Source organism: Microcebus murinus, chromosome 30 (genome assembly GCF_040939455.1).
Source record: "Microcebus murinus isolate Inina chromosome 30, M.murinus_Inina_mat1.0, whole genome shotgun sequence".
Taxonomy (NCBI): domain Eukaryota; kingdom Metazoa; phylum Chordata; class Mammalia; order Primates; family Cheirogaleidae; genus Microcebus; species Microcebus murinus.
In genome coordinates this window covers 326368-343014 of record NC_134133.1, presented here as the reverse complement: position 1 = coordinate 343014, position 16647 = coordinate 326368, and the positions used below count along the sequence as shown (strand labels likewise).

General features: G+C 48.7%; 1 long non-coding RNA gene across 1 annotated transcript in view; it reads left to right on the top strand.

Annotated features, from left to right (window-relative positions):
• LOC142865607 (uncharacterized) overlaps positions 1-14321 on the top strand; it is a 311557-nt gene extending 297236 nt beyond the window's left edge. Inside the window, exon 2 of the long non-coding RNA XR_012915807.1 lies at positions 14275-14321. This is a non-coding gene — a long non-coding RNA (uncharacterized LOC142865607). The remainder of the gene's footprint in view (positions 1-14274) is intronic.
• The last annotated feature ends 2326 nt before the right edge of the window (positions 14322-16647 follow it).

The window sequence follows — 16647 nt, the reverse complement described above, 5'->3', positions numbered from 1 at the left end:
TTCCAAACACGCCGCCGTTCCCACTTGGTGGCCGGCAAATGTCCCCAGTTACATTGGAGCCGTGTTGCTCTTGTAAACGTGACATAAGTTCTCTGTTTTGTGCATGGGTGTTTCAAAGATGAGGAGTATTTCTCAGCAACCACCCCTGTCTCTGCCTTCTTGGGTGCTCCTTTAGCATTAAGTAACCGGCTAAAGTCATGATAGAGGTGAGGGCCGCTCCTTGGAAAGTTGGCAAACTTAAATTCCATCCTTGCAAATGGCCGGCAACGTGCATTCCTCTGTACACACCCAAGAGCAAAAAGACTCACTCTCTCACGCACACACGGTTTTCGAGCTTCATTTCGGGTTCAATGTCCAGAAAACAGACAACTGTGGGCCAGATAAACTCGTCAATGTGTCAGATGACGAGGGCGAGGGTGGAGTGGAGGGAGACTGGATCTTGCTGCCTCAAGTATCTGAAAGGCTGAGTCAAGAGTCACAGACTTAAAATGCAGGCGAGAGCCCACAGGGCAGATAACATAAGTTCATAATCAAGGCCAAGCAGAGGCGGGAGGGTGGGCAGACTGCAGAACCATGCCCCACCTTCATTTTTTTTTTTTAATATTTTGCTGGCCAAACAGAACCCAGTGAGAGCTGTATTTAGTAGGCCAGGGTTGGCTGTCATTTGGAAATTCCTAGTTACTAGATGGAAGGGAAATATTTTAAGGTCCCAGAAGTTTGACCACTATATCCGAGTAGATCTTTGATTCTTTATGCCAACACTCCCTTCTTCTGCTTCCTAGCACTTACAGGGTCTGTAATTAGCTTCCCTGATTATTTGTTTGCTTGTTTATAATCTTTCTCTCTTGTCTCTCTCCCTCCTTCCCTCCCTCTCCCCCCATGCTATAAGCTTCCGGAAAGCAGGGTGTGTTTGTCTCGCTCAGGGTTATAATCGCCAGCCCCAGCCAGGGCCAGGCATGTGACTGTTCTCATAAAAACTGCTGAGTGTAGCCGGGCACGGTGGCTCACGCCTGTAGTCCTAGCTCTCTGGGAGGCCGAGGTGGGAGGATCGATCGAGGTCAGGAGTTCCAAACTACCCTGAGCAAGAGCAAGACCCCGTCTCTACTATAAATAGAAAGAAATTAATTGGCCAACTAATAGATACAGAAAAAGAAAAATGAGCCGGGCATGGTGGCGCATGCCTGTAGTCCCAGCTACTCGGGAGGAGGCTGGGGCAGGAGGATCACTTGAGCCCAGGAGGTTGAGGTTGCTGTGAGCGAGGCTGACGCCACGGCACTCACTCTAGCCCGGGCAACAAAGCGAGACTCTGTCTCAAAACAACAACAAAAAAAACTGCTGAGTGGATGAAGCAAGGAGCATGCTGTGTGTTGTCACCCTGCAAACTGTCTTTCTTATTCATCTTGGCACCTACAGCGCTTTGTAGAACGGCAGTGACACGGTTAAGTAGTTTTTGAAGGAAGCTGCTGGTAACGATGGTGGGTCCCCAACAGATGGTTAACCACACTGAGGTGGGTGGGGCTGGGGTCTAGAAATAGACGCGGTCACCAGGCCGGGCGGGAGATTGGGCACGAGACCCAGCGCTGCAAGGAGCTCAGCAAGACAGAGGATAGCAAGTTTCATGGACACTGAAACACGGCAGGACGTTGTTGGCATCAGGGACTCCTGATGCTGGCTAATGACCAGGAATGTAGGAAGGGCCGGCGTGCTCAGATGAAGGTGCACGGTCTGCTTCCAGCCAGCAGCTGGTAGCGGAACTAAAGCCATAGGACCCGGAGGCTGAGTTCACATGAGTAATGAGGGGGCTGGTGGTGAAAAACCACAGCAGAGAACAGGCACTAAGAAATGGGCTGGGCGCGGCGGCTCACGCCTGTCATCCCAGCACTCCGGGAGGCCGAGACGGGAGGATCGCTCGAGGTCAGGAGTTCGAAACCAGCCTGAGCAAGAGCGAGACCCCCGTCTCCACTAAAAATAGAACACAATTAATGGGCCATCTAAAAATATAGAGAGAGGCCGGGCGCAGTGGCTCACGCCTGTAATCCTAGCACTCTGGGAGGCCGAGGCGGGCGGATTGCTCAAGGTCAGGAGTTCAAAACCAGCCTGAGCGAGACCCTGTCTCTACTATAAAAAAATAGAAAGAAATTAATTGGCCAACTAATATATATAGAAAAAATTAGCCAGCCATGGTGGTGCATGCCTGTAGTCCCAGCTACTCGGGAGGCTGAGGCAGGAGGATCACTTGAGCCCAGGAGATGGAGGTTGCTGTGAGCTAGGCTGACGCCATGGCACTCACTCTAGCCCGGGCAACAAAGCAAGATTCTGTCTCAAAAAAATAAATAAATAAAAATAAAAATATATATAGAGAAATTAGCCGGGCGTGGTGGCGCATGCCTGTAGTCCCAGCTACTCGGGAGGCTGAGGCAGGAGGATCGCTTGAGCCCAGGAGTTGGAGGTTGCTGTGAGCGAGGCTGACGCCACGGCACTCACTCTAGCCTGGGCAACAGAGTGAGATTAATTAATTTGACTAATTGACCAATTAGTTGGCCAATTAATTTCTTTCTATTTTTCAGTAGAGACGGGGTCTCACTCTTGCTCAGGCTGGTTTTGAACTCCTAGCCTTGAGCGATCCTCCCTACTTGGCCTCCCAGAGTGCTAGGATTACAGGCCTGAGGCACCATGCCCGGCCTCTTTTTTTTTTTTTTTTTTTTTTTTTTGAGACAGAGTCTCACTCCATTCCCCGGGCTAGAGTGCCGTGGCGTCAGCCTCGCTCACAGCAACCTCCAACTCCTGGGCTCAAGCGATCCTCCTGCCTCAGCCTCCCGAGTAGCTGGGACCACAGACGTGCGCCACCATGGCCAGCTAATTTTTTTTATATACATATATTTAGTTGTCCAGATAATTTCTTTGTATTTTTAGTAGAGACGGGGTCTCACTCTTGCTCAGGCTGGTCTGGAACTCCTGAGGTCAAGCGATCCTTCCGCCTCGGTCTCCCAGAGTGCTAGGATGACAGGCGTGAGCCACCGCGCCCGGCCATCACCTGGCAATCTTAACCAAATTAAAGCCAGACTTGGTATTAGATGAGCGGTTCTCAACCAGAGGGCATTTGGCAAAGTCTGAGTACATTTTCAGTTGTCCTCGCGTGGGTTGAAGAGCTACTAGTATCTATTAAGTAGAGGCCAGGGGCCCTGCCAGGATCGTATGCTATTAATAACACCCTATGATGCAAGGACAGCCCCCACCATGCTGAGGTTGAGAAACCCTGTCGTAGCAAACGGAGACCCATGAGGGTAAGAGATGGAAGGTGCTGGAATCACAGCATGGAGGGAGGGGTTGCCCGTCAACCTACAAAACCCACCCTGAAGAGCTACCTGAATGAAAACAAACCTCTATTGTGTTCAGCTAGCGAAATCTGGGGTCTGTTTGTTACAGCAGCTAGTGTTTTACTTTCAGTAAATACAAGAAGACAGACATGCGAAAGGGACTTTGATTATCTAACCTATGAAACGGACATATATATTTTATTGCTGTCTGCCTAACTTGAAATACATATTTCAACTAAGGGCCATTGTTTTGCTTAAAATTTACCCGTAATCCACAGCACAGATTTCTCTAATTAAAAACACCCAAATCAATATGCGGTAATTTTACAGCATGGGAGTGGACTATAAGTACTTATTTTGCATTCTTGATGGAAAATTTTGGGGATCTGACCGACTAAGTAGGTTAGGTTGTGTTTCAAATCAAAATTTGTTTTATTTATAGTATTTCCTCCGGTTTAGTCAGTAAATGTTAATTTGATCTTCTACACCATCTTATGAGCCATTGTTTAAAATGAAGACAAGTTCAATTTGTAAAATAGGAGTAGAAAAATTGTTACAGATGGTGCCTGCAGTCAATATTGTAAAAATGCCAGACTCTCAAATCTGTCTATTTATGCAAGTTACTAGGAATCCTTTCATTTTTTTTTTTTTTTTTCTTTTTGAGAGACAGAGTCTCACTTTGTTGCCCAGGCTAGGGTGAGTGCCGTGGCGTCAGCCTCGCTCACAGCAACCTCCAACTCCTGGACTCAAGCGATCCTCCTGCCTCAGCCTCCCGAGTAGCTGGGACTACAGGCATGCGCCACCATGCCCGGCTAATTTTTTGTATATATATATTTTTAGTTGGTCAATTAATTTCTATTTATAGTAGAGACGGGGTCTCGCTCTTGCTCAGGCTGGCCTCGAACTCCTGACCTCGAGCGATCCTCCCGCCTCAGCCTCTCAGAGGCTGCCAGGATGACAGGCGTGAGCCACCGCGCCCGGCCTCATTATTATTATTTTTATTTAGTGATAGGGTCTGGCTGGGTTGCCCAGGCTGGAGGGCAATGGTTATTCACAGGCACAATCATAGCACACTAAAGCCTTGAATCCCCCCGGGGCTCCAGCGATCCTCCTGCCTCAACTTCCCAAGTAGCTGGGACTACGGGTACGTGCCACCGCGCCGGGCTGACCTCTTTTTGATGGTTCCAGGAACAACCTCCCTCATGTGGCTGGGTCCAAGAGAAGCCTAACTAATATCGAGCACCGCACCCTACCAGATGGCATTCTGGGGCGGCTCCCAAGATGTGACTTTCAAAGTGACATCTACACCATTCGGGGAACAGCAGGCGGGGAGAAAGTTGGCTGGAAGTCGAGGGACTACAGCAAGAAGTGCGACTGCCACTCATTTATGCTCTGAACTCCTTTGCGTTCTGAAGCTCAACGGAGAGAGAACCATCTCTCTCCAGAGCCGGGCCTCACGTCAGAACTGAGAAAGATAACACAACGGGGGGTGGGTGCTGGACATTCTTCTTCATCTGCAAGTTGCAACCGGAAAATTTGTTTTGCAAAAGGGCAAAGGTTCATTGATTGAACTTATCACTTGATGATCTTTTTTTTTTTTTTTTTTTTTTGAGACAGAGTCTTGCTCTGTTGCCCAGGCTAGAGTGAGTGCCGTGGCATCAGCCTCGCTCACAGCAACCTCCAACTCCTGGGCTCAAGCGATCCTCCTGCCTCAGCCTCCCGAGTAGCTGGGACTACAGGCGTGCACCACCATGCCTGGCTTATATATATATATATATTTTTTTTTCTTTTTTCTTTTCTTTTTTTTTTTTAGTTGTCCAGCTAATTTCTTTCTACTTTTAGTGGAGACGGGGTCTCACTCTTGCTCAGGCTGGTCTCGAACTCTTGACCTTGAGCGATCCTCCTGCCTCAGCCTCCCGAGTAGCTGGGACTACAGGCATGCGCCACTATGCCTGGCTAATTTTTTCTATATATATTAGTTGGCCAATTAATTTCTTTCTATTTATAGTAGAGACGGGGTCTCGCTCTTGCTCAGGCTGGTCTCGAACTCCTGACCTCGAGCGATCCTCCCGCCTCGGCCTCCCAGAGTGCTGGGATGACAGGCGTGAGCCACCGCGCCCGGCCACTTTATAATCTTAAAAAGGTGGCAAGGGGATTTTTATGGCAAAGATTTATTAGGATAAATATCTCTGAATAATGACAAGTAAACCTTTTGAACGATTTGCATGGATTGAAGGCTTTGGTGCATGTGTGTGTGAGAGAGAGAGAGAGAGACAGAGAGAGACGCAGAAAGGACCAGAATATGAGAATAGTTGGGCAAAAGCAGGCATTGAGCTTGGAAATATTTTTCTGGGACTTGTTCATATTAATAGTTCCAGTCTTCCTCTTTTCAATCGAGAATTCATCTCTCTTTGTTCAGGCATTACGATGCTAGGCACTGCAGATCTTGAGACTCATTGATTTAGTAACTATTTAACGAGCACCTGTTAATACACACGGTGGCCCAGGCAAGCTGGGACATAACAGTGAGTGAAATCAGACACTGTCCGTGTCTCTCACGGACCTCACAGTGTAAGGAGGAACTGAGATGATTAGATCATCCTGCAAATAAACACGGAATTACAGTGAGGATGACTGAGGAAAACTACAGGACTCATGAGATTATTTAACATAGAGATATAAAATTTGGGGTGCCAGGGATAGCACAGGGTCAAATTTGGGTTTCGAGAGAATTACTCTGGCTTCAGTGCTCGTAAGAAGGTTGACAATGAATAGAGAGAACAAGCTAGAAGGCAACTGTGGAGGTCCCAGCAAGCAACGTTGGTGGCTGAGACCAGGAGGTGACAGGGACCACAGGAGTGGACTGAGTTGAGAAACCTTCGGGAGACGAGCTCAGCTAAACTTGGTGGACAGCCAGAGGAGAGGAAAAGAGGGACGTGACATCAAGAATGAAATCCTGGCCGGGCGTGGTGGCTCCTGGCTATAATCCTAGCACTCTGGGAGGCCGAGGCGGGAGGATCGCTCAAGGTCAGGAGTTCGAGACCAGCCTGAGCAAGAGCGAGACCCCCGTCTCTACTAAAAATAGAAAGAAATTAGCTGGACAACTAAAAAATATATATATATACACACACACACACACACACACACACACACACACACACACACATATATGTATATACATATTAGCCAGGCATGGTGGCACATGCCTGTAGTCCCAGCTACTCGGGAGGAGGCTGAGGCAGGAGGATCGCTCAAGGTCAAGAGTTCGAGACCAGCCTGAGCAAGAGTGAGACCCCGTCTCCACTAAAAATAGAAAGAAATTAGCTGGACAACTAAAAAAAAAAAAGAAAAAAAAAATATATATATAAGCCAGGCATGGTGGCACATGCCTGTAGTCCCAGCTACTCAGGAGGCTGAGGCAGGAGGATTGCTTGAGCCCAGGAGTCTGAGGTTGCTGTGAGCGAGGCTGATGCCATGGCACTCACTCTAGCCTGGGCAACAGTGTGAGACTCTGTCTCAAAAAATAAAATAAAAAAGTAGGACAATGGGATAGAAGGTGATAGTGGCACATCAGGAAGGGTGCTTGGTCACGGAAGCCCTTTGCACAGGGAAGGCATCTGAGCCGAGACAGGCCTGGTGGGAAGGAATGGGGCGGGGGGCCTTCCAGGCGGGGGAAGGGCAAAGGTCCTCGGCAGATTTTACACAAGCAGAACGAAAGCTGGCCTTGTTGGACTGGCCTGAACCCAAGAGAAAAGGTTATATAATGGGAGCCAAGAGATTCGAGGCTCTTTCGGGCCACAGAGAAGAATCTGGATCTTATTCTACGTGCAGCAGGAGGAGAGCCAGCGGCGGGTTTTAAGCAGGAAAAGACTCACAGTCTGAGTAGACGTGGTCCTAGTTCCTGCATGCGGGATGCTCAAGGTAGGGACACAGAACGTAAGAGAAAAGCCAGCTACTCAGGAGGCCGAGGCAGGAGGATCGCTCGAGGTCAAGAGTTCGAGACCAGCCTGAGCAAGAGTGAGACCCCCGTCTCCACTAAAAATAGAAAGAAATTAGCTGGACAACTAAAATATATATACACACACATACATATATATTAGCCAGGCATGGTGGTGCATGCCTGTAGTCCCAGCTACTCAGGAGGCCGAGGCAGGAAGATCGCTTGAGCCCAGGAGTTTGAGGCTGCCATGAGGAGAAAGGCTGGGGTGTGGGCCACGGCTGCAGGAGCAGAGACACAGAGAAGCAGGCCAACTGGGGACATCCTTTGGACGGGAGCCGACCTTCTGGGCTACACTGTGAAAAGGCGTGGGTTCGTGACGGTCACCGGCCTTGCTGGTCGCAGCGTCAGCCTGGGCACGCCGCCCTCAGGCTTAAAGGAGACAGAGAGCCGGAAGACGTGGGCCTGGCTGGCCTTGCTGCCGCCCACTGCTGCCCTCCGTCCGCAGCCCGCTTCCCGGGTCCGGCTTCGTGACTTGGCCAAGACGACGCTGTGTCTGTGCCCTGGCAGCAGCATGCGGCGACAGACCGGGCTTGCAGAAGGAGGTCAAGGACGTCTGACGGTCCCCAGAGGCCAGAGGATGGCGGCCTGGCCCCTTGGGCCCCCTAGGCGTCTACGGGGTCAGCCACGCCCCAGGCCTCGGGGCTGTGGGGACGCCGGGACGCCACCACGGCTTGGACAGAGGGAGAGCAGGGTGGGCGCACTGTCCCCAGGCTGCTCCGTTGTTGGCTTCGGACGAGAGACCGAGGTCAGGCACGTGGTCCGCGGTAATCCTGTGTTCTCGGCAGAACTCACCTCGGGACTCACGGACCCGGATTCTGTAGCTTTAGCCGAGCCTGGCGGGCCAATGCGGGGGTTGAAGATGCGCGGAGGGTCCCTGGGGTGTATTCTCACCGAGCACGGAAATCTGAACCCTTTAACACGGACCGAGTCATCCTCAGTCCTCGAAACCGTGCCAAAGTCTCTTGTTTGGGCATGGAGAGTTCCAGTCGGTCAGGATCCTGGCAGGAAACCAGATTCACCTCTGACCATCCCAATGCAGAGAATCAGTGGGGAAACCACTGGCAGGGGTGTGGGCCCCGCTAAGGGGACTAACGAGGAATGGGGCCACCCGAAGGCTAGCAACAGGAGCAAGCTGCCCTTAGTGAAAAAAAAAAAAAACTGTATAGACACACACATGGATATATGACAACCCCAAACTAGTGCATTTATTTATTCATTGTATATGGCATACAATGTATACTATATGTATACGGTATACAATGTATATAGTTGTGTACATTGTGTACTATGATCGCACACATGGTGTACTATAATCATACCCCAAATTAGTGTATTTATTTATTCATTGTATATGGCATACAATGTATACTATATGTATATGGTATACGATGTATATAGTTGTGAACATTGTGTACTATAATCGCACACATGGTGTACTATAATCATACCCCAAATTAGTGCATTTATCTATTCATTGTATATGGCATACAATGTATACTATATGTATATGGTATACGATGTATATAGTTGTGTGCATTGTGTACTATAATCATACCCCAAATTAGTGCATTTATCTATTCATTGTATATGGCATACAATGTATACTATATGTATATGGTATACAATGTATATAGTTGTGAACATTGTGTACTATGATCGCACACATGGTGTACTATAATCGTACCCCAAATTAGTGCATTTATTTATTCATTGTATATGGCATACAATGTATACTGTATGTATATGGTATACAATGTATATAGTTGTGTACATTGTGTACTATGATCGCACACATGGTATACTATAATCATACCCCAAATTAGTGTATTTATTTATTCATTGTATATGGCATACAATGTATACTATATGTATATGGTATACAATGTATATAGTTGTGAACATTGTGTACTATGATCGCACACATGGTGTACTATAATCATACCCCAAATTAGTGCATTTATCTATTCATTGTATATGGCATACAATGTATACTATATGTATATGGTATACAATGTATATAGTTGTGTACATTGTGTACTATAATCGCACACATTGTGTACTATAATTGTACCCCAAATTAGTGCATTTATCTATTCACTGTATATGGCATACAATGTATACTGTATGTATATGGTATACAATGTATATAGTTGTGTACATTGTGTACTATAATCGCACGCATTGTGTACTATAATCGTATACATTGTATACTATAGGGGATGTATGCTATAGTATATATAGTACACAATGTATATGATATACATTATATATGTATATAGCACACATTGTATATGGTATTCGTACATATTGTATGTAGTATTCATCATATATAGTACACATGTCGTGCTATATGTCACGCATAGTACAGCACACATAGTAAGAGCACGGATTCTCTACTTCAGTGTCTCCGTAGGTTTGCTGGGAGAATTAAATAAGTATCTGCAGAGGGCTTGGAACGACAACTGGCATGCAGCAAGCAGCATATGTGGCACATGACGGTATATAACTTAGTACCCCAAAATAAGAGTTGTTATTATTTTTTTTTTTTTTTTTGAGACAGAGCCTCACTCTGTTGCCGTGGCGTCAGCCTCGCTCACAGCAACCTTCAACTCCCGGGCTCAAGTGATCCTCCTGCCTCAGCCTCCTCCCGAGTAGCTGGGACTACAGGCATGCGCCACCATGCCCGGCTCTTTTTTCTATGTATATTAGTTGGCCAATTAATTTCTTTCTATTTATAGTAGAGACAGGGGTCTCGCTCTTGCTCAGGCTGGTCTCCAACTCCTGACCTCGAGCGATCCTCCTGCCTCGGCCTCCCAGAGTGCTGGGATGACAGGCGTGAGCCACCGCGCCCCGGCCTAAAATCACTTCTTAAGTCAGTGGAACGTCGACCCGAAGTTTCCCGCAGCACACAGGAAGCTAAGTTTCATTAGGCTTATCATCTTGTTGATTTAAAATATGTTTCAGATAAACTGACTTTTCCCTTCCTTAGGAATAATTTCAGGGTAAGTGACAATCTCTTTTCTGCACGCATGCTGTGGGTTTTAATCCAACATAGCTGTTAAACTCCCGGTGGGGGCGGCCTCCGGGGTAAAATGTATTCACACTTTTTCTTTATTATATGAAAGGGTCCCGCAGAGAAGGCAGCTGGTGAGTAAACACTGAGCTTAAGCCTCAGTCGGTGTGAATCCTGGATCATGTTTACAAATAGCCGGGTCTCTGCAGCAACCAGCCAACACCAAATGAGAGAGCAGCCTCATTTACAGCTGCCTGCCTCGAATCTCTCCAGAGCCCGCAGAGGATTCCTTGGGTGACAGCAAGTAAGGATGGCCACTGTGCTCTCACCTCCAGACCTGGAGACTCCTCCTCCACCGACCTCTCTAGCCACAAGCAAAAAGGTGATAAGAATACTCAGTTCTTTGTGCAAAAGCCATTCACTGGCCAGGCACGGAGGCTCATGCCAGTAATCCCAGCACTCCGGGAGGCCGAGGCGGGAGGATCGCTCGAGGTCAGGAGTTCAAGAACAGCCTGAGCAAGAGCGAGACCCCGTCTCTACTATAAATAGAAAGAAATTAATTGGCCAACTAATATATATAGAAAAAATTAGCCTGGCATGGTGGCGCATGCCTGTAGTCCCAGCTACTCGGGAGGCTGAGGCAGGAGGATCACTTGAGCCCAGGAGTTGGAGGTTGCTGTGAGCGAGGCTGACGCCACGGCACTCTAGCCCAGGCAACAGAGTGAGACCCTGTCTCAAAAAAAAAAAAAAAAAAACCCTGCCATGCACGTTCCTACCTCCGGGCCTCTGCGCTAGCCAAGCCCTCTGCCTGGGAATGCTCAACCCCCAGATAATCCATCCACACGGCGCTTCCTTCTCAGCCTTCTGGCTCAGCTGAAATGCCACTCCCAAGACTTCGCTTAATGGCTGATCCAAAATAGCATGCCCTCTGCAAGTGACACTCTCTCACTCTCTCGTTCACCTATTTTACGGGCACTGTGGCCTCCCCCACGATTCCCGTGACAGTAGACACTCCATAAATGTCTCCTGCATGAATAAATCAACGAACGAACCCTCTAGCGACTTGCGAAGGCTGCAGGTGTTGGCGGGTGCTTTCATGGCTTCGCTTAGTATTCTAAGCCACGTTCCGACTTAGATCCTCTGGATACGACGAGGTCTTGGGGTCAGAGGCTGCCACTGTAGATGCCTACACTCGTCAGTAAGCCACGCACGCATCCATAAAAACCAGCTCCCAGGCCGGGCGCGGTGGCTCACGCCTGTCATCCTAGCACTCTGGGAGGCCAAGGCGGGCGGATCGCTCAAGGTCAGGAGTTCAAAACCAGCCTGAGCGAGACCCCATCTCTACTATAAAAAAATAGAAAGAAATTAATTGGCCAACTAATATATATATATAAAATTAGCCGGGCATGGTGGCGCGTGCCTGTAGTCCCAGCTACTCGGGAGGCTGAGGCAGGAGGATCGCTTGAGCCCAGGAGTGTGAGGTTGCTGTGAGCTGGGCTGACGCCACGGCACTCACTCTAGCCTAGGCAAGAAAGCGAGACTCTGTCTCAAAAAAAAAAAAAAAACAAAAACAAAAAAAAAAACAAAAAAAACCCAGCTCCCAAATCTCGGTGGCCTGGCACATTAAAGGTGTCACGATGCAACTTGGGGCTGCTGTGGGGAGGACAGGAACTCTGCTTCGGGATGTCGTTTGGGGTCCCAGGCTCCTTCCTGCTAGTGCATCTGCTAAGCCCCAGGCCCTTGGGGTCGGGCTCTGGGTCTTCCCCTCCCAGAAGGCAGAAGAGGGTAGAGAAAGGTGAGAAAGTGGTAAAGGCAGTTTTTATGGGACAGGCATAAAAAAAAAAAAAAACATACAACACTTCCACTCACATTCCACTGGCCAGAACTCAGCCTCCCCTACGGCCTTCCTGTCTCCATTTCACAGATGAGGAAACTGAGGCTCCTTAGGAAGCCTTTTCCGACCTGCACAAGGTCATGAAGGTGGCTAAGCAATTGATCCTGGATTCGAACACAAACATCCTTCTGGTTCCAAGTCTATATTAATACTTATAACTTCCCCACTGAGCCTCCCCTATCTGCTTCCCAGCCTCGCTCGCCCGACTGATTTAAAATCATTTTTAAGCTTCACATTCGTGGGTGTTCCCTTTGTGCTGAGTTCTGCAAACAGCACATCTGGTTTCCGAGTCTCAGAGCCCCCCCCACATTCCGGTGCCGTTCACGCCTTTTGCTGTTTGCACCCTCGGTGCTGGGGTGCTCTCCCTCCCTCCTTTGCCTGTGACACACACACTTCTAATTTGGGGGCAAAGACTTTCGCAGGCTCATCTCTGGGTAAAGCACAGCACCGCTGACAGACGCACACACAGGAGAAGCAGCACGGCGGGTGGCCCGGGGCAGGGCACACGCACAGGTGGATGTTTTATCCTTGGACACGCGGGGGGGGCTCGAACCTGCCAAGCACCTGCTGCTTCCTGGTGAGTGGGGAGGGGCTGTAGGAGGGAAGAGGGACCCGGCATTTCCAAATTCCTTGCCTCAAGGAATGACATGTGTCACCCCATGTCCCTCAGCAAAGCGGACAGGCAGACACAGAAGGAAACCAAAGTCAGGCTCTCTTAAACTTTTTTTTTTTGTAATTAGATTACAAAAAAAGATTTTTTTTTTTTGGTCAGATTTTTGTAATTAGAAATCCAGAAAGAAGTTTTTTTTTTTTTTCCCCAGCATTTAATTTTAAAAATGAAGTGTTATTTTGAAATAGTTTCACGTCCAGGGAGCCAAATCTCTCCGGGTTTGAAAGGTCCCAGGTGTGACCCGCACCTAGAGTCGGCCGTCTGCCTTGTCCCGGTTTTAGCACTGAGGTCCCTTGTCCGAGGAATTTCTTAACCCTGGGCAAACCAAGACAGCGGTCATGCTATTAGAAAACGAATTTGATCCCCAAATCTTCTCTTTTAAAATACAAATCTCCCCAGGCAGCTTAAAGCAAGTTGCCGATGATAATCTAGGAATTGTCTACAAAGGCAAGATTTCAATAAGTGAAAAAATGTATTTGCATAAAATCTTTCAGCCTCTTCTTTACTCCCATAAGGAAACATGCTCCTATTCTACAAACCCACAGCCCATTCAGTCCATTGCTCTCCCTGTTTTGTTTTTTTTTTTAACCTTTTTTTTTGAGACAGAGTCTCCCTCTGTTGCCCAGGCTAGAGTGAGTGCCGTGGCGTCAGCCTCGCTCACAGCAACCTCCAACTCCTGGGCTCAAGTGATCCTCCTGCCTCAGCCTCCCGAGTAGCTGGGACTACAGGCATGCGCCACTGTGCCCGTATAATTTTTTCCATTTTTAGTTGTTTGGCTAATTTCTTTCTATTTTTAGTAGAGACGGGGTCTCGCTCTTGCTCAGGCTGGTTTCGAACTCCTGACCTCGAACGATCCTCCCACCTCGGCCTCCCAGAGTGCTGGGATGACAGGCGTGAGCCACCGCCACTCAGATATTTTTGCAGCAGTCTGATCGAGCGTGTGTGTAAGGCAGGATGCAGCCAAAGAGCCACCAGCTTGGCATCTGTGAGTCTAGCTTAACTCCCTTATTTCATAGGTGAGGAAACCAACGTCCTGGAGGGCCGTGACTGCCCAGGGCACCGGTCCCCACTGCACCCACAGCACGGGAGGGCTTCCCTCCTCCCATCCAAGCATCAAATACCCTGTCCCGCTAAAAGTCGCATTCGCAACTATTCTTCATTTCGTAAAAAGTCACATAGACTTTCATCTTGTCCTGGGCTCACTTCCGAGTACTTTTTACAGGGAACTCTTTCCATTCCCACAGCAGCCCTGTGAGGTGAGGGTTGTTATTTTCCCAGTCTTAAAGATGGACAACACACGCCTGTGGTCCAGGCACTCTGGGAGGCCGAGGCGGGCCGGATCGCTCGAGGTCAGGAGTTCGAAACCAGCCTGAGCAAGAGCAAGACCCGTCTCTACTATAAATAGAAAGAAATTAATTGGCCAACTAATATATATAGAAAAAATGAGCCGGGCGTGGTGGCGCATGCCTGTAAGTCCCAGCTACTCGGGAGGAGGCTGAGGCAGGAGGATCGCTTGAGCCCAGGAGGTTGAGGTTGCTGTGAGCGAGGCTGACGCCACGGCACTCACTCTAGCCCGGGCAACACAGTGAGACTCTGTCTCAAAAATAAATAAATAAAAATTTTAAAAAAAAATAAAGGTCCAGCAGAACACAGCCACACCGTATTCCACGCACTGTCTGCAGCCGCTCTTGCCCTGTACTTGCAATGCACACCACGGGCCCGTAGTGCCATGGTTTGGATGTGCCCTGTCTGTCCCCAGCAAATCTCAGGCTGAAATCTGACCCCCAGGGTTGGAGGTGGGACCTCGCGGGAGATGTTTGTGTCTCGGGGTTGGATCCCTCACGAATACGTCAACGCCTTTTAGAGTTCCCAGCTCTGTTAGTCCCCGCAAGCAGCGCTGGTTTTCCTTTATAGCAGCTCGAAACGGACAGACTCTTAGCATCTGGCCCTTCCCGGGAAGGGTCGGTCTGCCGAGGCCTGCACTACCGCGTCGCCTGCAGGCTTCCCGATGGCGGTGCTTAAGATCATAATGCTGAAAATCCTATAATCCCCCCCAAAGCCTTGGCAATACTCAGCGACGACGGATTCGCAGGTTAGACTTCCAGAAGCTGCAACTGTGCAGAAGAGATCTGGGGACCCAGGACTCAGCACAGACACCATCAGAACTCCACTTGAGAAAGATGCAAAGAATATCCCGTTAAAGAGGCACGGGCCTCATCTTGGGCCCCTCGCATGGGCAAAGGTTTTTAGAAGAAAAGGACAGAGAGAAACGCCTGAGGAGGGGCAGAGAGGAGAAACAGAGAAAGAAGAGGCAGCTTCTCTAACAGGTGGCGGCGGCGGGCATTTTACAGTCAGGGAAGCGTGGGTTCAAATCCCAGCTCCGCCACTTACCGCTCATCTCTTAAACCTCAATTTCTCACCTGTACAACGGGAGGGATAATGCTGCTCACTTCTTGGGGAGCTGGGCAGCTCAGTCTCGACAGAACGCCCACGAAGTTCTTAGCATCCTCCCTGGGATTTGCTAACTGCCCGGAGGAGCTCTAATTATTAGGAATAATGATCACCACGGAAGAAGAAAAATCCGTGATTATTTCTACAGAGGCTCTTGGTCCCACACAAGTCAGCTGCCAAAGAACAACAGGGTCACGGTGAGAAACGAAAAGTGAGCCAAGCCAAGGAAAGACACGGCCACACTTACATATTCCAGGTAAAGAAGTAAAGAAGCGTGTGCCGTGTTTTCATCAAAGATGGTTTAGGCAAAAAATAATGCAGGTGGGACGAGAGAAGCCTTTAATCACCTGGAAAAAAAAATCACGTAAGTGGGCCGGGCGCGGTGGCTCACGCCTGTCATCCCAGCACTCTGGGAGGCCGAGGCGGGAGGATCGCTCGAGGTCAGGAGTTTGAGACCAGCCTGAGCAAGAGCGAGACCCCGTCTCTACTATAAATACAAAGAAATTAATTGGCCAACTAATATATATAGAAAAAACTAGCCGGGCATAGTGGCTCGTGCCTGTAGTCCCAGCTACTCGGGAGGCTGAGGTAGCAGGATTGCTTGAGCCCAGGAGTCTGAGGTTGCTGTGAGCGAGGCTGACGCCACGGCACTCACTCTAGCCTGGGCAACAGAGCAAGACTCTGTCTCAAAAAAAAAAAAAAAAAAATCACTTAAGTGAAACAGGTTACTTATTCCTTGACGATGCTGTATGAATGATGAGACCGTACATGGGGCGGAGAAAAACATTTGCACCGTGCGCCCTGGAGGAGACAAACTTACATTCCCTCTCTTGTTACACGGCGGAAGCAACTATCAAGCAGCATGAACGCTTGCTGACAAAGCATCAATTTTTAAAGACCCTTTATCATCACAGTTCTTCTCTGAGATCTGGAAAGCACTAATGATAGTTTTCCAGCCTGCCCTCCCAAGTGTGATTAAGCTCAGTGCTAGACAGGACAATGAGAACCACTCATGGTCTCTGAACCGTTTGAAGCAGATGAATCATTGCAAAAACAACCTCTTACTCTTAATTGGGCTGAAGCAAACTTCTGACCTCTAGTGAACTGGATAAAACCCCCATTCTTGTAGGTAGCCAAAGTGCAGCTAGATTAGGAACATGAAGGCATATAAAACAGCACACCCCTTTTTTTTTTTTTTTCCTCTTCAAAATACAAATTGAATTAATTTAACACAGCTGGAGCGAGAATCACCATGCCATGTCCTCGGTTTAAGTCTTCTGTGTTCCCACTCTTAGGGCACAT